The 22,543-nt window shown below is 46.2% G+C and overlaps 2 protein-coding genes across 3 annotated transcripts in view; both read left to right on the forward strand.

The window, feature by feature from the left end:
* Nucleotides 1–17,768, forward strand: part of Scaf8 (SR-related CTD associated factor 8) — a 186,016-nt gene extending 168,248 nt beyond the window's left edge. Inside the window, exons 22-24 of the transcript XR_007590657.1 lie at nucleotides 3,909–3,994; nucleotides 17,212–17,436; nucleotides 17,621–17,768. The gene's annotated coding sequence lies outside the window, so the exon portion shown is untranslated. The remainder of the gene's footprint in view (nucleotides 1–3,908; nucleotides 3,995–17,211; nucleotides 17,437–17,620) is intronic.
* Nucleotides 3,941–22,543, forward strand: part of Tiam2 (TIAM Rac1 associated GEF 2) — a 234,998-nt gene continuing 216,395 nt past the window's right edge. The window contains exon 1 of one of the 2 annotated variants that reach the window (XM_050135807.1): nucleotides 3,941–3,994. The gene's annotated coding sequence lies outside the window, so the exon portion shown is untranslated. The remainder of the gene's footprint in view (nucleotides 3,995–22,543) is intronic. The other variant, XM_050135806.1, reaches the window with a different exon arrangement.

Here is a 22,543-nt window from a genome sequence, read left to right on the forward strand (position 1 = left end):
TTCTTCAATTTCTTTCTTCAAAGATTTAAAGTTTTTGTCATACAAGTCTTCCACTTGTTTGGTCAGAGTTACTCCAAGATATTTTATGATATTTGTGGCTATTGTGAAGAGTGTAGATTCTCTGATTTCTTCCTCAGCCCTTTTATCATCTGTGTACAGGAGGGCTACTGTTTTTTTTTTCTAGTTAAAATTATATCTTGTTACATTGCTGAAAGTGTTTATGAGTTGTAAAATTTCCTTGGTAGATTTTTTGGGATCACTTATGTAAATTATCGTATCACCAGCAAACAGTGAGATTTTGACTTCTTCTTTTCCAATTTGTATCCCCTTGATCTCCCTTTGGTGTCTTATTGCTCTAGCTAGGACCCCAAGAAATATATTGAATAAATGTGGAAAGAGTGGACAACCTTGTCTTGTTCCTGATTTCAGTGGAATCACTGGGAGTTTCTTTCCATTTAGTTTGATGTTGGCTGTTTGCTTGCTTATATTGCCTTAATTATGTTTAGGTGTGTTCCTTGTATCCCTTCTCTCTCCAAGACCTTTATCATGAAGGGATGTTGTATTTTGTCAAATAATTTTTGGCATATAATGAGATAATCATGTGGTTTTTATTTTTTAGGTTGTTTATATGGTGGATTACATTGACAGATTTTCATATGTTGAACAATTCCTGCATCTGTGGGATGAAGCTGACTTGGTCATGGTGGATGATGGTTCTGATGTGTTCTTGGATTCAATTTGCTAGTATTTTATTTAGTACTTTTACATCAATGTTCATGAGTGAGATTGGTCTGTAATTCTTTTTCTTAGTAATGTCTTTCTGTGGTTTGGGTATCAGGGTAATTATAGCCTCATAAAAAGAGTTTGGCAAAGTCCCCTCTGTTTCTATTGTGTGGAATAATTTGAGGAGTATTGGTATTAGTTCTTCTTTGAAAGTCTTATAGAATTCTGAGCTGAAACCCCAGAATCATGCCAAGACTTACAGAGTTCTTGGCTCAGTCCTTGTTCCTCCTCGTTCCTCTGAGGTCCTAGACTCATGCCCAGAGGCACAGGGGTCCTGGCTTAGGTCTATTTTCTTGAAGGTCTCAGATTCACATCCAGACCCACAGTGGTCTCTGGCTCTGGCTCACTCACTCAGTGGTTGCTCCCCTGTACCTGTTCCTGTAGAATTTGCTGTCTCATGTCTGCTCTGGCCCAGGTTGCTGGCTCAGTCCTGGTCTGCAAATGTCCCCAGACTAGATCCGCTTCCGCTCCGTGGAGCTTGCTTTCTTAGGCCCACTTTGGCCTACGTAGCTGGTTCCGTCTCACTCCTGTATACCTCACTGTCTCAGGACTTCTCTGGTCTGGGTAGCTGACCCAGCCCTGCTTCCACAAATGACCCTGGTCTAGATCCGCTACTGTTTTCATGGAGTTCGCTGTCTGAGAGCATCTTCGTTTCTAACAATTAGGTATAGGGTTCTACCATAAGTACAGAGCGGGTGTCATGGAGTTTTCCCATGGCTTCATATGTACCCATCCTTTAGTCTCAGGTTGAAGGAAAAGGGGAACCCCTCTTTTTCTTATTTTCCTTTCTGTCCTAATTAAACTTACTATTGCCATGATGAAGCATCATAACCAAAAGCAATTTGGGAAGGAAAAGAAAAAGAAAAACTTCTACAATATTGTTTATCTTTTAACACAGCCTGATGTTATAGAGGCATTTTCTCAGTTGAGGATCCTTCCCCTCTGCTGACTGTAGCTTGTGTCCAGTTGATATAGAATTAGCCTGAACACTGTTTTACCCCTGAAATGTGTTGAGAGTTCTTCTTAGCCCCAAGCACCTCATCCTTGGTGAGGAACAGGCTGTAGCCAGCTTGATCTGGATCTCCGTGCTGGTTCTGCCCCAGCAGACACTGGCTCCTCTGCACTCACCATTTCACATGAACCTTGAAAAAAACAGTGGTCACTTTGTTGTGAACTCAGCAGCCCTCAGGCCTTTTTGTCATCATAGCCTATGAATGGATTTTATACTGTAGAGCAGTGCACACAGGCTCACAAATGACAGAGAGACACATCCCTGTGAATTTTCCTATTGTCAGTTAATTCATGCTGTTCTCTAATCTGTCTATTTTGTTTTCACTTTATTTATCCATACATGCATGCATATATATATATATATGTATATATATATATATATATATATATATATATATATATACTCTTTTTGTATATATATGTACTCTTTTTGGCAAGGGTTTTGCTATTGTGTCTGGAACTTGGGATCCTCGTGTCTTGGCCTCTGAAGTACAGACCTAACAGTATCATGGCATTGCAATCTGGAGAAGGCCTACATCTCAGCTGCTTACTGAGGAAGCTGAGGCAGGAAGATTTCAAGTTCAAAGCCCGCCTTGGGTTGTAGAATTTGTTTAAGGTTACCCTGGGCAATTTATTGAGACCCTGTCTCAAAATGAAAAGTGAAAAATAGGGCTGGGGGCGATAGTTCAGTGTTAGAATTCCTGTCTTACATGTGCAGTGCTCTAGGTCCAGTCTGCAGTACTGAGGGAAAGGGAAGAAGGAGAAAAAAGAGAGAGAGAGACCCATTTTAGAAAGTACCGTGTCCTAATGTGTCAGAAGCTGGAGTTTGAACAGTAGAGTTCTATTTAAGGTACCTAATTCCCCTCCCCACCCACACTACATTGTGCGCTCACTGCAGTCAGAAAATGTGCTAATCATCCCTTTGTGTACACAGCACCCACTTGGCCCCTGCCTTGCCAGCCACGCTCAGATCCAAGAGCTGAGCCAAAGAGCACAGCCTCCCTGGTATTTTGTGATCTTATTTGTAAAATGGAGACATGCTGTTGTACTTCATAGGGGACTGAGAGCTGCTTGTGAGGTCACCTGTTTGAAGCAGAGAGCCTGGAACCTGGCACCAACAGATGCTCATTGCCATCCATTTGATCTGGTCTCCTCCAGCCAGATCTCTAATTGACTGGCTCCATAACACAGTGCTTTTAAGTGCGATGAGAGGTTTGGACTCCGTTAGTCCAAGGTCCTAACCAGCTCAAGGACTAAGATTTTCCGAGGTGGCAGGAAGCAAATTGCTCTCTGGGGACAAGTCAACTTCTGTCTGAAAACATGGAACTGTCCTGGGGACCTTTTTATTAAATCCTGAAGGGCTCGTTTTTCTATGAAATGCAGAGACTTGGGCTTATTATTAGAAAAAAAAACTTTCATATTTAGAGAGATTATAAAGTAAATTTTAAACCAACGTGAAACTCAGGAATTTTCTAGATCAAAAGCCCTTGTAAAGCTACAGTTTCAGGCTAGGTTAATTACCATTTCACAGGAAGTACCCTGGTTACTGAACTTCAGACTTGACCGGAAACTGATTGCTAGGCTGTAGGTGACAAACTGCATCTTGTCCCTTCTGCTATACAAATGTATTCTGCACAAAATTCTGAACTCTCAAGTACAAACTTAGGTGTCCTTCATTTTACATTCCCCAGAACATAAGCAACAAAGAGAAACCATCCCCAAAATGGTTTTCTCAGCTGCAGAGGGGCAATCAACTTCCCATTGTCAACCTTGGCTTTCCGTAACCATTTCTCATCACCACTGTGTAGGAAGGATACACTGTAACCATTTCTCACCACCTGTATAGGAAGGATACACTGTAACCATTTCTCACCACCACTGTATAGGAAGAATATGTGATGCTTTCATTGACAATGTAGCCAGCGAAGAAGAGTGCTGGCTGTTCTCAAAGTAAGAGAAGCCTCAACCAGTGAACTTCTGCATGTATCATCAGACTTTCATTTTGATTTCTACTCCATCTTGCGCATGAACTGCCAGTGATTAATTTGATGCTACATGAGTGGAGATAGTTCACTATTAGTAATTCAATGAGCCTCTTTGTTGTTTTCTTTCAGGACAGAATGATCGAGAAGTTGCAGAGCGTCTAAGCTTCTAGGAGGATGTGAAGTGTTCATCTTGAGTAGCCTGGCTATAGCTGGAGGTCAGTATGACTTTGTTTGTCTCTATGTCTTTAGGAGTCCTTAGTGGCCATGCTGGCCTGAGGCTGGGGCAAGAGCCACACTTGCATCAGGCCCACTGTATGATTATCTTTCTTACCCCTGTGACCAAATGTCTCATATATGAACTTAAGGGAAGAAAGGTTTCTCTTGGCTCATGGTTTGAGGGGATGGTCCACAGTGATGGGAAAGTCATGGTGGCAGATGGTGCCATGGATGTGTTAGTGTGCTGCAGGGTTCCTCAGCCTCCCTCTTGTCAGAATAGGAAGCAGAAGCAGATAGACCATAAGTAAGGCTATCACCCTCAAAGCTGACCAGTAGTGATCTACTTCCTCCAGCCTGATCCCACCTTCCCAAACAGTACTACCAGCTGGGGACCAAGTGTTCAAATATGTGAGCTTTGGGGGCACATTTTTACATATAAAGCATAATACCTGCTGTCTTAGGGTTTCTATGGCTGTGAAGAGACACCATGACCCTGGCAACTCTTATAAAGGAAGGCATTTCAGAGGTTTAGTCCATTACTATCATGATGGGACATGGTGGCAGGCAGGCAGGCATGGTGCTGAAGAAGGAGCTGAGAGTAGAGAAGGAGCTACCTCTTGATCCCATAGGCAATAGGAAGTGGTCTGAGACTCTGGGCATGGCTTGCGCATATATGAGATCTCAAAGCCGACCTCCCCTTTGTGGAGTGACACACTTCCTACAACAAGGCCACACCTACTCCAACAAAGCCACACCTCCTAATAGTGCCACTCCCTATGAGCTTATGGGGCCAATTACATTCAAACTACCACACCTCCTAACCCCCTATGGCTTTGAAGTTGACATGTAAGAGGAAAACGCTCAGGGTGGAAAGGCTACCTCTGCAGTGTGTAGCCCCCAGACCCACAGCCTGGAGGATCTCAGTATTGGGCCTTAAGATTCTAATGGAAAATTAAACGAGGTGGCAAAAAGGTTCAACTTGAAAGGCCAAACTCTGTGAGCACATTTCTGAAAGGACTTCTTCCTACCTTCCCCTTCCAGGGGCTGGGAGTGTAGCTCAGTTGATAGATAGTGTTTACCAAGCATACATGAAGGCCTGGCTTCAGTCCCCAGTACTGCATCAAGAGTCATGTTGATTCCTACCTCTGATCCCAGCACTGGGGAGCTAAAGGCAAGAGTTCAAGGTTCTCCTCTGCTACATAGGAGGTTCAAAGCCAGCCTGCACTGTCTGAGACCTTGTCTATAAAATAAAACAAAAGGACCCATCTTCTGTGCAGTGGAAAAGTTGTCACATCCCCACTACAGAAATGATGACTGGCTGTTTACTGTGGTGTGTCAGTTCATCAAATTATCCTCCTAAAGGACCTTCATCACTCTCCTCCTAAAATAAATGCATGTACCATCATGCCACATCCTAATGGTACCCTAAAGGCCCCTCAAATCCTGTAGGATCAAAGCCAGTGTCCTGGTTTTCAAGGCCTTTGTAGCCTCTTCACATGCCACCCCTTCCTTTCCCTTGAACCCATCATCCAGCTGTGCCATTGCTATCCTTTCTGTCTAGCACGGGCTTCTCCCTCCTTCACCATCTACTATGCGAGGCTCACCACTCATGCCTGCCTTTCTGAGGCTCATTGCCATAGCTGTGTGTGGTTCAGTGGCCTGTCATTCACCACAGTGTACATGTGGTTTTGCCTTCTCCCCAAGGGCTGCACCAGGCACTGTCCTCAGCACAGTTTCCTTTCTGCTTTACTCTCCCTGCCCCTCCCCCCAAAATGCTGGAGACTGAGCCTAGCGTCTCACATGCTAAGCAAGGACTCCATCATAAGTCTTCCCCAGCCTTCTCTTTCTTTCTTTCTTTCTTTCTTTCTTTCTTTCTTTCTTTCTTTCTTTCTTTCTTTCTTCCTTTCTCTTTTCTTTTTTCTTTCTTTTCCTCCCTCCCTCCCTCCCTCCCTCCCTCCCCTTCCTTTCCTTTCTTTTCCTTTCCTTTTCTTTTTTTGAGACAGGATTTCTCTGTGTAAAGCAACCCTAGCTGTCCTGGAACTCACTTTTGTAGACCAGGTTGGCCTCAAACTCATTAAGATCTGCCTGCCTCAGCCTCCCATGTGCCACCGCTGCCCAGATTTCTTTCTACTTCTTTATATTGAGATAGGGTCCCACCAAACAGATTGCTGTTGAGCTTGCAGTCCTCCTGCTTTTAGCCTGAGTGACTAGGATCACCAGGTCTGGATCCCTCCTTGTGTCTAAGATTTAATGTTGCAGTGACGAGGGTACAGGCCTCGGGGCTTCACTTTGTAGATTCAGATCCTGGTTCTGTGCTTCCGTGAGTGTGGTCTTGGGCATCATCTCTTCCCGGGCTACTGTCTTCATTTTGAAATGGGGTGGTAAAGATGCTGACAGTCAGGGTCTGGGGCATGTAGAGAGTTGGGTGTGAGCTCTGAGATCTGGGTCAGGGTCATGGTAATATACATCTGTGCTATGTGTTACTGTGTGCTTTCAGTTATTAGAGTTCGCCACAGGGAAGTGGCTCAAACCCGCACACTTTTCTCAGAGAACCGGCGCCACACAACTTTCAACAATGATTTGTAGCTTCTGGAAGGCTTTTTTGGAGTTTATCTACTGTGAAGGAAGGGGGTGCACGTATAATGTTCTGTGACACTCTAGGGATCTGCAGGTGTTCTCTGTTGTATGAAGACACAAGACCAGGAAGACGTCACGCCCCTTGTAAGCTCACTGTCTCCCCAAATCATTGCTGTAGTATAAATTCCTCTAAGGTCCCAGCCCTGTACCTTTGCAGTACCCACACTGTGTAGCTATGGTGACAGCGATCCCACCTTTCTCCAGAGTGGACAGATACATGACTCCCCTGTCTCTATGGTTCCATCTCCTCTGAGTCAAGACATATTAGTCTGTGGTCCTCACTCCCTTGACCAGCGTCCATCTACAAGCATGCAGATACAGCCAGACATGGTCATGACAGTCCCAGAGTGTGTCCATTCCCAGTACTTCAGTGCCCCTTCTGCGTGGTCACTCTGTGCCTAGGGGACCCAGAGGTTTCCCTGTGTGCAACCCATTCATGCAGATAGTGGGAGTAGCAGGTCTGAGTGTGGCCATCCTGCAAAAAGAGATAACTATAGCTTTGAGACCAGACCCAGGAATTCCAGAAATACTCAGTGCTCAAGCCCAGCCCCTCCTCCCACCCCATCTCACTCTGTGTGCTCCATGGTAGCTGGCATCACCCCAGTTGACTGCTTTCTTCAAGCTCTGAGGTACTTTGGAGGTAAAAGGCCCACCTATCCAGAAGTCTGGGTTGTTTTTGAAGTGTCTACCCTTGTGGATTGATCTCCTGGAGAAAAGGGAGGGTGTTTCTTTTTTTTGAATGAAGCTTTGAGAACTCTGTGGGATTACAGGCATCTTTACTCCCCAAATCTTGCTCCTTCTCACTGTTGCCTTTGCCACCTTCTGAGGGTAGTCTGTGGGCAGCCACTTCATCCCTTCTTCTACAGGTCTGCAGCCTGCTTCTGCCCATCCCATCCTGCTGAAGTCCCATCTCAGTTGGGAATGGCTTTTTTTTTTAAAAAAAAAAAAAAAAAAAACATCAGCTGGCTGGTTGTATAGGTGTTTCCCAGCATGCCCCAAACCCTAGGTTCTGCTCCAAGCACCAGAACAAAAGAAAAGGGAAAAAAAGAAAGAACGAAAACTGATTTCAGCATTGATTTCCCCTACTCTTGCAAAGTGCTCTGATTTCCTGTGCTATGCTCCACAGATAAATTCACTGTGAAAGTTCTCACATCGGGAGGTTCAGTTTGTGTGGAATTTCACAGCCTGTGCCCATAGTCTAGCATTGAGGAGATTTTGTTGTGTTTGGATTAGAAAGAGAATTGCAAAGTGTTCAGACTTCCTTCCTGGATGGCTCCGTCTATTACTTCCTCATTATATCAGCAGCTGCCAGAGGATCCAGGATAAACCATTTTCCCAGGCCTGCTGAGAGGCCAGGGCTCTGGCAGTGGCTGTTTTATTGCCTCATTATCAGAGCCAGCCTCGTGATTTACACTGTGGAAGTCTAGAGAGTAAACACGTGGACTTGTATTTGTAAGTGTGTAGCACAGGGCTGTCCTAGACCTCACTGTGTAACTCTGGCCGGCCTTGAACTTGCAGCAACCTTCTTAGCATATTTGGGGTCACAGACGTGAGTCAATGTGTCCAACTTGAACGCTTCTGTTTTAAATTGCTTACATGTCATGTGCACTTCCTGTTACATTAGTAAAGTTCATTTAAACTACATGAGGTAGAAACCCACAAAGGTGAGTTTTAAAATAAAAAAAGGATATAGAAACATCATCTTTCCAGATCCTAGTGGAGCAGGCCTGGAAAGGCATGCACCATTGAACCCAGGGACCAAGATGCTAACCATGGTCCTGGGGCCCTGCCCCCAGCCGACTTCTGCTTCTCTTTCCCCACCTAGCATGGTTCCTGTGTTTGTTTTCAGATAGCAGTGCTTTCTTTTCCTCGCTTCTTCAGGAACTTTTGGTGCTCTGGGTGTCTAGCTGGAGACAGGTCTGTCTCCCACGTGACCTACAGGCCACTGCAATCCCAGCATGACCTCTGCTCCAAGCTTCCCCCTCTCACACGTCTCCTCCTCTTCTCATCGCCAGCTGTGCTGCTTTTTTTCCCCAGTCACTCCCACACCTTGAGGTTGTCCTCAGGCAGGGCCGTCCCCTGTTTTGGCACACAGCCGCCTCCCACTGAGCAGCATGGCACACTCACAGGGGCTCTTATCTTTACAGTTGGATTATGATCCCCACGAGGATGTGCTCAGGCTTCCCCTCCATTCACAGCCTTCTCTGGGGACAGGGACCCAGACTTTGGACCCATTTCTCCCTGTCGCTTCTGTGCCAGGGCCTCTTCAGTCCCTCTGAAGGCTGGCATAACCACAAGGCCACTGTTTGGGCAGAGACAGGCATGGAGGTCACAGCATCTCAAGTGCTGCCTGACTTACCAGACGACAGCTGGCTGCAGGGACTTAGCGTGTTTGCGGCAGGCAGACGAACACTGCAAAGTTCCGCTCAAGTCCAGCTTCCCGATGCTGGCATTTCCCAGCAATGGGTAGTACATTCTTTTCAAAACTTAATAGAGGAGTTGGTCTTTTGTTGAAGTTGTGCTTTGGTTGACAGCTTGGGTTACTTTAAGTCAATGTTGATACTTAGCAGCGTTAGCTCAGAACAGGAATGGAGGTACATCACTAAGATAGCAAATTCCTGGAGTAAGCGCTAGGCACTTACTAATGACCAATCAACGCACCTACTTACTGGTGGCAGAGTCAGGGTGGTACCGACACCTCAGGATGCTGAACATTCAGGAATGGGTGACTTTGAAACACTGAAAGGGTCAAAGACCTGCAGCTTCGCTCTTTGAAAACCCGACAGCAGCACTGACGTCTGAACTGGAAGAGAGAGGACCGAAATGAAGAGCTCAGCTCCCTTCCAGATCTTCAACTTTCTGGCCCCGGGTCTTCAATGTACTCCTTCTAGTCTCCCAGGGGCATCCTAGGGACCAAACCATCCCTGGATGGGCAATGTCTAGGGCTGCCTTCATGGAATTGGTGATGAGCTTTGTAGCTGTGAGTGGCTCTTGCCTAGCATATGCAAGGCCCTGAGTTTGATCCCTAGCACCACAACACATGTATACACAGAGAGAGAGAGAGACACACACACACTAGCTGAAACACATCTTCTTTGCAAAACGAACGGGTGAGGACCGTAAGCTTAGTTTATGATCTCTGTTGCAAGAGGACTTGTCTAGGAAGCTGAGCTGTTTAAATTTTAAACTACCTTCCCCCCCCCCCCTGTTTATGTGTTAAGTGTGACAGGCGTGGTGAATGCCCTAAGTGTGTCTCAGTCCAAAAGTCATGTCACAGACGTCAAGTACAATGTGGCTCAAGGTCTTGAGCCAAGATTGGTTTGCTGGTCTCTGAGTGTTCTGCCGTGGCCAAGGGCATAGCTGATCCTGTGCAGATTGCTAGTGGGGGTGATGTTTGGACTAATGTGACATTTTCACTACCCCAATGACACATAGTTCCTAATTTTTTCTTGAGTGTACATGTGAGTGTGTGTGGTGCCTATATGAGTATGTATATACATATCTATGTGTGTGTGTATGCATGTTCTTTTTTTTTTTCTTTTGGTTTCTCAAGATAGGGTTTCTCTGGAACTCACTCTGAAGACCAGGCTGGCCTCGAACTTGCAGAGATCTGCCTGCCTCTGCCTCCTAAGTGCTGGAATTAAAGGTGTGAGCCACCACTGCTGGCTGAGTGTGTTCTTCTATTTTGAGTGGAAGAGCTGAACTGGAGAGGAGGCAGGAGAAAGATCTGTGTTCCATGTTCTCCACCAAAATCTTTGATGTTCGTTATTTCTTTGCAGTTATTTGATCCCTTTCAGTCTTTTAAGGCCCACAGAAGAAGAAGGAAATGGAGAGAGAGGAGTGCCATCTGGCAACTGATTCTCCCTCCCCCCACCCAGGTTCCCCCATGCCTCACCACACAACATTTAGCTCAGGACACAGTGTGTCTTTCCAGCCTCCACCTTCTAGGGACCACTGCAGAATGGCATCAAGGGAGGGGTACAAGTCCTGGCTCTCTTGTTTCTCCTGGACTTCTGCTGACGCCTGAGATGAGAAGACCCAAGTGCGTTGCCAAGTCAGGCATTTCCATGGTGTGAGTCAGACAGAGCAGGCTTGCCTGGGTGGATACACAGCTAGAAAGCTAAGGAGCAAATGCCCATCCTGGGAGATGAAGGATCTTTGCCATTGTATGAATTCAGGATCTTTCTCAGGGAAGCCATCTTGTGGTTTTGTTTTGTTATGGGCACCCCATAAACCTGTGGTGGCTCATATTATTCCTCCCTCAGTTTTCTTTAAACCTGCTTAGGAAGCACGTTGGTACAAACCAGTAAGGGATGCGGAAAGTCTGCATTCTTCGTTGGAGTTAATTAAAACACTATAGGACTTTCAGGAGTATGCCGATCAGGAGATTGTGAACTTAGAAACCAGGAATAACCCAGGAAGAAGGCCGGAGTTCCATCTGCCTTCATTCACAGCCTGCCCATTCTTTGTCTTTTTGTTTGTTTGGGATTTTGTTTTTGTTTTTCGGGACAGGGTTTTTCTGTGTAGTCCTGACTCTCCTAGAGCTCACTCTATAGGCCAGGCTAGCCCAAATTCACAGGGGTCCTCCTGCTTCTGCCTTCCAAGTGCTGGGATTAAAGGCGTGCACCACCACTGTCCAGCAAAGCTGCCTATTCTTAACTGTCATAATTCCAGTAAATGGTTGATCAACTGTTTAATTAAAAATTTTGAGACTTTACCTAAATAGAGACAATCTTGATCAACTGTTTACTTAAAGATTTGGGGAATTTTTACCTAAATAGAGATGATCTCCGAGTGCTCATAATGCTCAGAAATGCTTTGCGTTTCTACAAACATCCTTATCGCGCACCTACTATCACTTATCACGCATCTGCTCTGTGCGAAGTGAACGTGAGTGCTGGAGACCCAGTCCTGAACGTGGCTTGAGCTGCAGACCCCTTGCCTTATGGAAGTCTTAGCTCCATGTGGTACCCTTATCCTCCACAGCCATTTGAAGAACCTTAGGAATTAACTTAAACTTGACTTTCACAAAATTTCAAATAAGAGAAATAAATGTTTAATACAGCATCTATCACCAGCGTATCGTTTATAATTCTGTGTATATTTATTTTTTTCCTTTTCAATTTATATTAAGCTCATGTGTAAAAACATGAAGTCCTGCATCCTGGTGAGAGTTCATTCATTTATCCCACACTTAGCCGCGTGCAGTGTATTATAGGACAGGCCCAGAGGTTGGAAGTGTGGAAATGCAGAAGTGCCTTGAACCCATGGCTCGGGCTCTGCTCATATCAGCGGTCTTACCCCAAACCATCCCTTCACAGTCCTAGGCCAGCTCTTCATAAAGGATGGTGGTGCAGATGTTTCAGAAGCAGAAAGACCAGGAAGGTTAATTCTTCTCTTCTTTTGGAAACATCTAATTATGAAACCTCAAGCCCGAATTTCTGAAAAGCAGAAGCCCCCAGCCACATATCCTGGGACCCTTGTGACTAACCAAATAGGGTGGATCACTCTGTTGTGGCTCCGAGCCTTCCCTACCTCCCTGACCATGTTCCCTAGCAGCAAGTGAGACAGACGGAATGACTTTGAATCTGTAGCAACAGAATAATTGTGCCTGTTTTATAAGACCTGCTATAAGCCAGGTCTATGACATCATGTTATGTCAGGACCCTGATGCCTCCCATTTCTGCAAATGCCTTTTTGAGAACGACAGACTTGGAGTAGATGTCGGGCAACATATTTCATTTAAATTTTTTTTTCCAAACCAAGATTTCCCTTATTTATATTGGAATGTCCCTAATGATAAGGTTCCTGAAAGGGCTATTGCATTTTTTTTTTTTTTTTTTTTGGTTTTTCGAGACAGGGTTTCTCTGTGGTTTTGGAGCCTGTCCTGGAACTAGCTCTGTAGACCAGGCTGGTCTCGAACTCACAGAGATCCGCCTGCCTCTGCCTCCCAAGTGCTGGGATTAAAGGCGTGCGCCACCACCGCCCGGCTCGGGCTATTGCATTTTTAAATAGCAGCCCATCCTCCATTGAGAAGCCAGTACCTACACTTGGGTTTGTCTCCCTTACTGCAACGTGTCTCCGAGATGCCCACAGCCCCGCTCTTCCTGTCTTTCTCTTTCAGAAGGCTTCTCTTACTCCACCCTCATGCTTAAGCCTGTGTCAGAGTACATTGACTCACCCCCAACTCCGCTTTAGAAAAATGTCCTCCTTGCTCCATCAGTGACTTAACACTTTCCTGAGTAGCTTCCTGGACTCGTGAGTTGTAGTGTACCTCTGTCTTGGGCGTCACCCAGCTTTCCCTCCAGAGCCACTTTCACTTTAAAGAAGTTGCTCTGTTAGCACAGGGTCCTCTTTTCTAAGCTCTCTTTCATGTACTGTGCTCTGGTTTTCCTCTGTTCGTCTTCTGTACTGTGGATCAAATCTAAAGTTTTTCATTTTCTACACAAGTCCCCAATGACTAAGACACACCCTTCAGTCCAAATAGATTGTTTTTATCCTTTGAGACTTGGTCTTGCTATGTAGCCTTGGCTGGCTTCAGCTAACTAGACCTTAGGCTGGCCTTGAACTAGAGGCAATCCTCCTGCCTCAGCCTCTCCAGTGTTAGGATTACAAGCATGCCCCACCACAGCCAGGCAGGTCTGAATAGATTTTTATTTCTATTTTCTGGGTGGGTCTTTATGAAGAAGATGCAAGCTTTTGTTTCTTTCCTAGGGAAATGATGAGCGGGTGGCTTTTTTTTTTTTTTTCCTAATGTACAATAATGCAGTCCTGAGACCAGAACCACCTCTCTGTACCTCAGATGGGAGGTTGGCTCTCTGTCCTCTTGTTTCTTGTGCCTCAGAGACTCCATCTGGTCTTCCACATACATTTCTTCATCACAAGAACCTTCTATGTCACAAATACTAAGCAAAACAAAACACAAGAAGTCCATTTTTGCTCCATTGTTGAAACAAAGTAACATCGAAGAATTTGCAGAGAGCCTTTCCTGATGCGCTAAACCACTCTGCCATTGGTGGGGGGTCTCCTGTCCATGGGGGCTGCCGCAAATGCCACATTGCCTTTGTGGGGGGGTCTCTGTCTATAGGGACTGCTGCAAACACCACACTACTGTTGGGGGGGGGTTCTTGCCCACGGGGGCTGCTCCAGACATCATACTGCCATTGGGTGGGGGAGTCTCCTGTCTACGAGGGCTGCTGCAAACATTTTTTGCAGAATTAGAAGCAATCCATTGTGTCTGTGAGGAAGACACACCCTGCTTGTCCAGCCTCTCGAGATGTGGAAACTCAGCGTAAGCCATACAAGAGCCCACTCACAGTGCACCAGGCTCTCATTACTCTACTTGAGGCATTTCCTGTTTCTGATCCCAGGCCTTCCAGAACCCTTCCCCAGAGCCGGGTTGCCTGACTGCTTTCTCCTGGTACAGTAAATGGCTGATTTCATATAATTAAGGAAGCTATTCACGGAGACTAAGTAGATGCCAGGGGCTGCATAAAAACAGATGTAGGGGAGACATGTTTCTATTGAGGGTGCAGTCGTGTTTGACTTTTATGAATGTTTCTCACTTACGAAGAAAAAATTGGGAACACCAGGAAACAATGCCGTGCAATGCGTTTTTTAAAGAGCCCATGCAGTCAGGTTTAATTTTATATTAGAAAGTTACCACTTTTAAGACCTTGAGAATTCCCAAAGGTCCATATATATAGTAAGTTGCACATAAAGCCTATTTATAATTTTGGGAAATTTTATAGTTAAACCCAAAAATGTTAATATTTTACAAATGTATACCTGCCACAGGCCAGGGGCATGAACAAAGGACTTGTATGTTTGTAATGATGCTTCCCAATAACCCCATGATATCTAGGCTTATAGGACATGCCTACAGTGCCGGAAACATGTGAGGTGGGGGCAGGAGGATATCAAGTTCAAGAGTTCCCTGAGGTGCAGAACAAGTTCAAGTCCCGCCTGGTCAACTTAGCGAGACCCTATGTGAATGAAAATACTAAAAGGTCTGAGGATGTGGCTCAGTGGTAGAGTGCTTGCATAGGGCACGAGATGCCTTAGATTTAATGCCAGGTACATACACATGCACATACACACACACACACACACACACACACGACAGTCCTCATTTGTACCTGTTCTACTTCATACATGAGAAAAATGAAGCCGTGGGAATGTCAAGTCCTTGGCCCTAGGTCAGACAGCTGAAAGCAATGGAGTGACATTTCCGCACCTCAATTTGACCCCAAGCTCATCTTGGTGGCCTTGTGCTGCTGTATTGCCTTTCTACAAAAGCCAAGAACAGCTTCCTTAATGAATTATTCTCTGTGCAGGTAAGGGCAGCCTCCACATCGCAGAGTCCCATGCATTTGTTTGGGTTAGCACTATGTCTTTCTCGAGTCTCCTCTTCCACAGAGTAGCTGAATGCAAGCTGACCAATGTCCTCTTGTTTTCCAGAATGCTCTTATCTCTGGCATCTGAAACAGCTTCAGGCCTCTCAGGCTGGCCTCAAGCTCACTATATAGATGACAATGACCTTCAATGTCTGATCTTCCTGCCTCTTCCTCCCGCATCCTGAGAGTACAAGCTCGGCTCTCCATGCCTTGTTTATACTGTACTAGGCATTGAACCCAAGGATTTCAGTAGTCTAGACAAGCTCTCTACCAGCTGGGCCCTGCCCACAGCGTACCTCATGTTCATTCTCAGGATCTGAGAATGTACTGTGCTGTGGTTTTCCTCTGTTCGTCTTTTGTACTGTGGATCAAATCCAAAGTTTTGCATTTTCTACACAAGTCCCCAATGACTAAGACACACCCCTCAGTCCAAATAGATTGTTTTTATCCTTTGAGACTTGGTCTTGCTATGTAGCCTTGGCTGGCTTCAGCTAACTAGACCTTAGGCTGGCCTTGAACTAGAGGCAATCCTCCTGCCTCAGCCTCTCCAGTGCTAGGATTACAAGCATGCCCCACCACAGCCAGGCAGGTCTGAATAGATTTTTATTTCTATTTTCTGGGTGGGTCTTTATGAAGAAGATGCATTCTTTCCACTCCACAGGAACACTGACCAGTTCCCTTTTATGTGGTGGCAGCAACAGGGCTAGCGGTACAACTCATGGCGGAGCACATGCTTAGCGGGCTGAGACCCTGGTTTTGACTCTTGGCACTGCAAAGTGAAAGAAACGAATAATCAGAAGATAGACGAAGACTGTGTAGTCTTGGGTTAGTCAGAAAACAAAAGAAGAAAATACCAGGAGGCAACGGTGTTTTAACACGCAACAGAATTTTCCATTTTCCCTTTGATTCGGGCTCTGGTATAAAATGGCAGTCTGCACAGCATCCGCGAGGCCTTTCTCGCCACGCTGAGACACACCTCTTCTGACAGAGCAAGGCATGAGGCTATTAACACCGGAGCCATATGCAAGCCATCAAGGCTGATGGAGAAGGGGTGGATGGCTCGGGCCCCCCAGGGTGGGCTTCTTTGCTTTCCTCGTGGCTGGCAGAACACTAAGTATGTATTGGGTCCCTCAGCTCCCAGCAGTAGTCTAGAGAAGGAGCAGATCTCCACGTATGCTGCTCTAGACCAGAGCTTTCTCCAAGGCAGGAGCTGTGCCTTGCTGTTCCTGAGGGTCTTGCTCTGGGCCTGGCTCTTGAGTACATACCAAAAAGGTAGCAAATAAAAGCCAACAGGAACGTGAGCTGCTTACTCACACGGAAGGAGCCAGGGTTTCTGGCTTCCAACCTCATACTGTTTTTTTTAAAAAAATATTTATTATTTATTATGTATACAATAGTCTATCTATGTGCATGCCAAAGGCCAGAAGAGGGCACCAGACCTTATTACAGATGGTTGTGAGCCACCATGTGGTTGCTGGGAATTGAACTCAGGACCTTTGGAAGAGCAGGCAATGCTCTTAACCACTGAGCCATCTCTCCAGCCCCCTCATACTGTTTTTGTAAAAATATAATATTTTGGAACCTGTGGGCCAAACTTTCAGTAAAAAGTGTACCACTGAGGAAGCCTCTGGGAAACAAATTAAAAACATGGCTCCAACAGTAGTTATTTCCTGGAGTATTAAATGGCTGGAACCTTCATGAGACCCCAGCAGACCTTTCTCTACGGTCTAGAACCCTAAACAGGAACCAAAATGCTAGGGTGCATATCAAGTCCAGACCACCGTACTCAGTGATGTACTTGGGGGAATGAATCCTTGAACAATTTAAACTTGACGTGTTCTTCTAGTAAAACAGCTACACCAGGCCAGACCTCAAGACACACATCTGTAATCTCAACATTCAGGAGGCCAAGATAGGAAGGATGCAGCAAGTCCCAGGCCAGCCTGGGCTAGGTATGTAGTGACTTCTAGGCCAGCTTCGCCTACAGAGTGAGACCCTATCTCAGAGCAAAACTAGAAGAGCTGAGTGCAAGGTAGTATTGTCAGTGTCGTCCTCAGCTATGTAGACAGTTCAGAGCCAGTCTGGTCCATGGGAAATTCTGACTCAAAAAAAATGAATGAATGAATAAATAAAAATAGAAGACTAAGCCTTAGTTCATTTTCTTCCCACTGCCATCGTCTCAGGAGGCGAAGAAGGAAAACATGTCTTGCTATCCATCTGGCAGACGGTGGTTTTGAGCAGTCACTATTACTCGAGAGACGAGGCCTAGGGATGCAGCGGTGAAAAAGAAGCGAAACCAAGATAACTGGAAGACAAGGAGTGGAACCCGCCTCTCCGGCGTTGCAACCCCGCGATGGGGCTTGGTGTCAAAGAGCAGCTGCCAACACCCAGAGGTTTCTAGGCAGCAGGTGAGCTGTACAAACACAACACAGACAGGAGGCGGTGGAAGGGTCAGGTCTGGAGTGATGGCCCTGAGCCTTGGGCTGGGCGCTGAGGAGGAATTTGCTGGCCTAGTGTTTTCCGCGCCGCATAAAAGAACATTGCGAATCCTAATGTCTTCGGGGTACTAATTCCTTTGTTGATTGACCGCAGGAGGAATTAATGAAGATGCATGTGTAAGCTTGGAGATGTCTAGCCGGAGAGCTGGAATGCTACAAACCTCACCTCCGAGGGCCTCCTGTTTGTGATCCCTCTGCGAGCCTTACCAGGAAGCACCTCTCCGGCTCCCAGTTGGAGTGTCTTTTGTGTGCACTAGCTGTCTGGATGTCTGGGTAGCTCTTTAATGACCCAGACTCTGAGATGAGAAATAGAAAGGTTGAAGAGGGACCCGGCCTTAAGCTTTTGGTTCTCAGAGGCATCTGCCAGCTAAGATGCTCCAAGATAGCCGGAGAAATGATGTCTCCACCAACTACATCCAATAAAGCTCTGGCCTGGGAATAGAGCTATAAGGAAGAAATTAATTAAAAAGAAAAAAAAAAAACACCAACAGTTGTAGTGAGACTGTTGTTCAGGGCATTTCAAGAGAAAGCCATGTTGTTCTGTGGGTACACACCAAGATGAGCTCATTTTCAGGGCTGGGACCAAGGTGAGGGAGCTGAGACAGGGGCAGGAAGAGGTTACACGGTTGCCATTCTGGCTTTTGTCCTGTGACTCCTAATTGAGCCTTGTGGATGGGAATGGGGACACAAGAACGGAGAAACAACATTTGGGGCTATTAAAACATGATCCTTAGGGTTAGTCCTGAGGCTGTGGGCTTTGGGAAGCCCCCATCCAGTAGAGGAATGATTTTTTTTTTTTTTTAATAAAGAAGAGGCTGTTCTGGTGTCACGTGCTTATAATCTCAGCACTTGGGAGAGAGAGGGAGGAGAATTAGAAGTTCAAAGCTAGCCTTGGCTACATAGTAAGTTTCAGACCTTGCTTCAAACAAACAAGCAGGAAGTCGGAGAATTCACCATGTACCCCACATCTCACTTTGCTGCCACTTGGAGAAGAGAGAAGGAGTGGGGGGTCTGGCAGGGATCCTGAACTGTCAGAAGGCATTTAGAGGTGGACCAGAACTTGGAGGAGCTCAGGAATATGGGGCTTGCACAGACCACACGGACAGAAGAACACCTCGTGACTGCAGAGGCAGAGACCAGAGAGACGTGTCTGCCATCCGAGGAACACCAAGGGTCAGCTGAAGCTACCAGCGTCCAAGGGAGATGCACAGCCCAGGCATCACACTCTAGCTTCCAGGGCCGTGCAGCACTGTGGTCCTGTTGTGATGTGGGAGTGTCATATATCAATCTGTTGATTTCATTGGTTAAGTTATAATAAACCAGCTGCTTGGCCTCATGGCTTGGAACATAGATGGGAGGAGTAAACAGAATAGAATTCTGGGCGGAAGAGGAAGTGAGGTCAGACTCTGCTCTGCTCCCGGAGAGACCCGACAGCTCTGTTGGAGCAGAGACGCAATGCTCAACTCTCCCAGGATGGACGGAGGCTAGAATCTTCCCGGTAAGCGCACCTTGGGGTGCTTACACGCATTATTAGAAATGGGCTAGTCCAGGTGCGAGAATTAGCCTGTAAGGGCTAGAGTTCATGGGCCAAGCAGTTCTTAAATGAATACAGTTTGTGTGTTGTTATTTCGGGCGTGAGCTAGCCAAGCGGCTGGGGTGTTGGGGACGCAGCCCTGCCGCTCCTTATTTCAACACTGTTGGTAGCTGTAACTTGCTCTGGAAGTCCTAGCGGACAGTACGGTCTACTAACTGTAAACACACTGGCAAGTTCAGTTCAGTAATGGGAAAAAGACAACTGTATTTCTAGGCCCACTCTCATAATTTGTATTAAACTTGGGCTTTGTACTTGAGTTTTCCTGACAAGGCTAACCCGTGTCACCTTTTGATTCACAGGACCCCTGTGCACAGTCTGGTGACTTGTCTCTCTCCGTCTGGGAATTCCCCAGGTTGACATCTACTCAGGCACCATTTGCCTCAGGCACATGTGTCTTAGAAGGATCTGGAGCCATTCACAAACCTAGTTCTGGTTTGGTTAAGCTAGCGGAAACTGGCTTGAACCAGGATTTAGACCAACCTAGGAAGCAGGTGCATAATATAATCACGTACACTTTGCAGAGGAATGAAATAATTCTCAGGCCAAGGTCTCACAGGGAAGGGAGTCGCTGAGATTACCCTGGGCAGTGACAGTATCTTCCCTTGTGAACAGTCATTCTCAGGATCTGTCTGTCTGTCTGTCCTCTGGGTACGGAAGTCCTTCAACAACTAGCACTCATAGCTTCTGAGTGGCTCTGAGATTCCTGTGGTCAGCTTCCTGCCTTTGGTTCTCTAGGGGATTGTCAGTTTGTCAATTAAAACACCGATAGTCCCCAGTCTACAAGTTTCCAGCTAAAGCTAGAAGCTGCTTATTTCATAACTTCTAAAGGAGGCATGGAGGATGGACCCAAGAAGGCCAAAGATGGCTTGTCAGTCTAGCCTTGGGCTAGATCATCATAAGCATCTACAGCCAAGTTAATTAACATCTATGTAGTCACAGGGATAATTAACCTGGTATCTTGGTTATCTTTTTTCCTTTGAGACAGAGTTTCACATAGACAAGGCTAACCTTAAACTTTCTGGGTAGCCAAAGATGACTCTGAATTCCTGAGTGCTGAGAGTATAGGAATTGCTCCCAGTGCCTACTTTATGCAGAGCTGGGGATTGAACCCAGGACGTCATGCATCCTCGGTAAGCACTCTACCGACCGAACTACAGCCTCAGCCCCTACTACTGCTTCTGTGCTGATAATAATCTTGGATGGACATGGGCTTGGTATCTCGTGTTTGCCTTTAATGCCAGCACTTGAGAGGCAGAGGCAGGCGGATCTCTGTGAGTTTGAGGCCAGCCTGGTCTACAGCGTGAGTTCCAGGACAGCCAGCAAGAAGTCACAGGTGAAGAAGAGACGTTGTGGGGTTGTGGGTTGTGGGGTTACTCTGACCTCCGGTCTTCTACTTCTTCAATTGTACATTTACTTATTCTTAGCACGGGCTGGTAGGCCCTCAGGCTAGCAGTGAGCCATTTGTCTTCTCTACTGGGTGCCCCCTACACACTCCCAGGATCCTTCTGTAATCACCTGGTGCCACCCCCCTCTTTGTAACTGGGAAGGAGAACTTCTCCCCTAGGCCCTCCCTCCCCTCTGGGTGAACTTGGCCCATCGTCAGTGCCCCATCAGGTGAGCAGGACTGGAACGCAGCCTCTGAGTGGCACTGGCTGCTTGTCAGGGTCCCTAGGAACGTGAGCGTGAGTGGTGGCATTTCTTAGTGAGATTTCAGGTCCGGCGAGGGTTCCTCTTCAATCACTAGTGTCCTTTCTGGCTAGGGATGTGGCTCAGTGGTAGAATGCGTGCTGAGTGACTCCATTCATAGCACCTAAAGAAGTAAAAAAAAATCACAAAAGGGTTCTTGTTGTGGAAAACTCTACTTGTGCTGAGTGTGGTGGTATAAGGTCCCAAGCAGCTTAGGAGGCTGAGACTGAAGCTAAACAGTTGGAAGCCAGCCTCCATTACAGAGTGAAACCCAGTTTCTAAAAACAACAACAACAACAAAACAAACAAACAAACAAACAAAAACAAAAGCCAGCAAAACAAAGAAAGAAAAACTGTATTTTGATGAAGTTTTGGGCTGGAGATGTAGTTCAGTTGAGTAGAATACTTTATTAGGAGACAAGAGCGCTGGGAGCTGTCGCTGCTGGTGCAGGGATACCATGCACATACATCCCATCCCTCATATGACAGGCACGTCAGCACACAGGAGGGTAGTAGAGCACACAGAAGCAGGAGAATCGGGCATTCAAGGCCATCCTTGGCGATATAATGAGTTTAAAGCAACCAGGCTACCTGAGATCCTGTTTTAGGGAAAAGAAAATAGTGAGTTTCTAATCCTGTCGCTTGGAGTGTAGATGCTGGAGGATCAGAAATTCATGGTTATCTTCAGCTATATTGGTGACTTAGAGGTCAGCCTGGGCTACATGACACCCCAACTCGAAGAACCAAACCAAACCAAATGTAATTAACAAAACAAAGCTTCCAACTACATTTTCTAAAAACTTAGACTTTTTGATGGCTTCTTGGTGGTGTCAGCATTTCTTTGGCACCACTACTGACTGAGTGTGGGATGAAAAGAGGGGAGAGAAGCAGCCCCTGGTCCTGAGTGTTGGCTTCGTCTCTTCCAGAGCAGCTCATTTGTTCAAAGTGGGTTGTCTGCCTTTGGTAAGAGATTTCATGTGGGGAAATGTTTGCCAAGATGCTTGTTCTAAAACCACCGGGAAATCTTAAAAAACATACAAGCATAGCAGCAACTTGCATCCTGGGAGCTGAGGTAAAGATGGGAATGAAATCATTGGAGAGACATAAGGAGTTACCTGTCAACTACATTTTTTTTCCTTTTTCTCTTTAAAACTCTCTACCTGTTTCTTTTTTTGAATTTTATTAATTCATGTATTTGAGTTCTCTGTCTTCACGCACAGGAGGAGAGGGCCTCAGATCCCATTATAGATGGTTGTGAGCCACCATGTGGGCTCTGGGAATTGAACTCAGAACCTCTGGAAGGGCAGCCAAGTGCTCTTAACTGTTGAGTCATCTCTCCAACCCCCTTAGTTACTGTTCTATTGCTGTGAGACACTATGACCAAGGCAACTTATAAAAAAAAAACATTAAATTGGAGGCTTGTTTAGTTTCAGAGGGTGAATCCATGACCATTCATGCCTGGAAGTAGACAGGCATTGTGCTAGAGCAGCAGCTGAGGGCGTTACATCCTGATCAGAGAGAGAGAGAGAGAGCCACCAGCTAAGAATGGCATGTGTCACTTCCAGTGACACACATTTCCTCCAGTAAGGCCACACCTCCTAATCCTTCCCAAGGAGTTCCACCAATTGTGGGCTGAACATTCTAATGCGTTCATGCATGCATTTGGGGCCATTCAAACCACCACACTGTTGGTTACACAGTGTGATACAATCTTACCTTTCAGCCAGTCCCATAGAA

This window comes from Alexandromys fortis, unplaced genomic scaffold (genome assembly GCF_014885135.2).
Source record: "Alexandromys fortis isolate MF-2015 unplaced genomic scaffold, M_Fortis_MF-2015_v1.1 scaffold_23, whole genome shotgun sequence".
Taxonomy (NCBI): domain Eukaryota; kingdom Metazoa; phylum Chordata; class Mammalia; order Rodentia; family Cricetidae; genus Alexandromys; species Alexandromys fortis.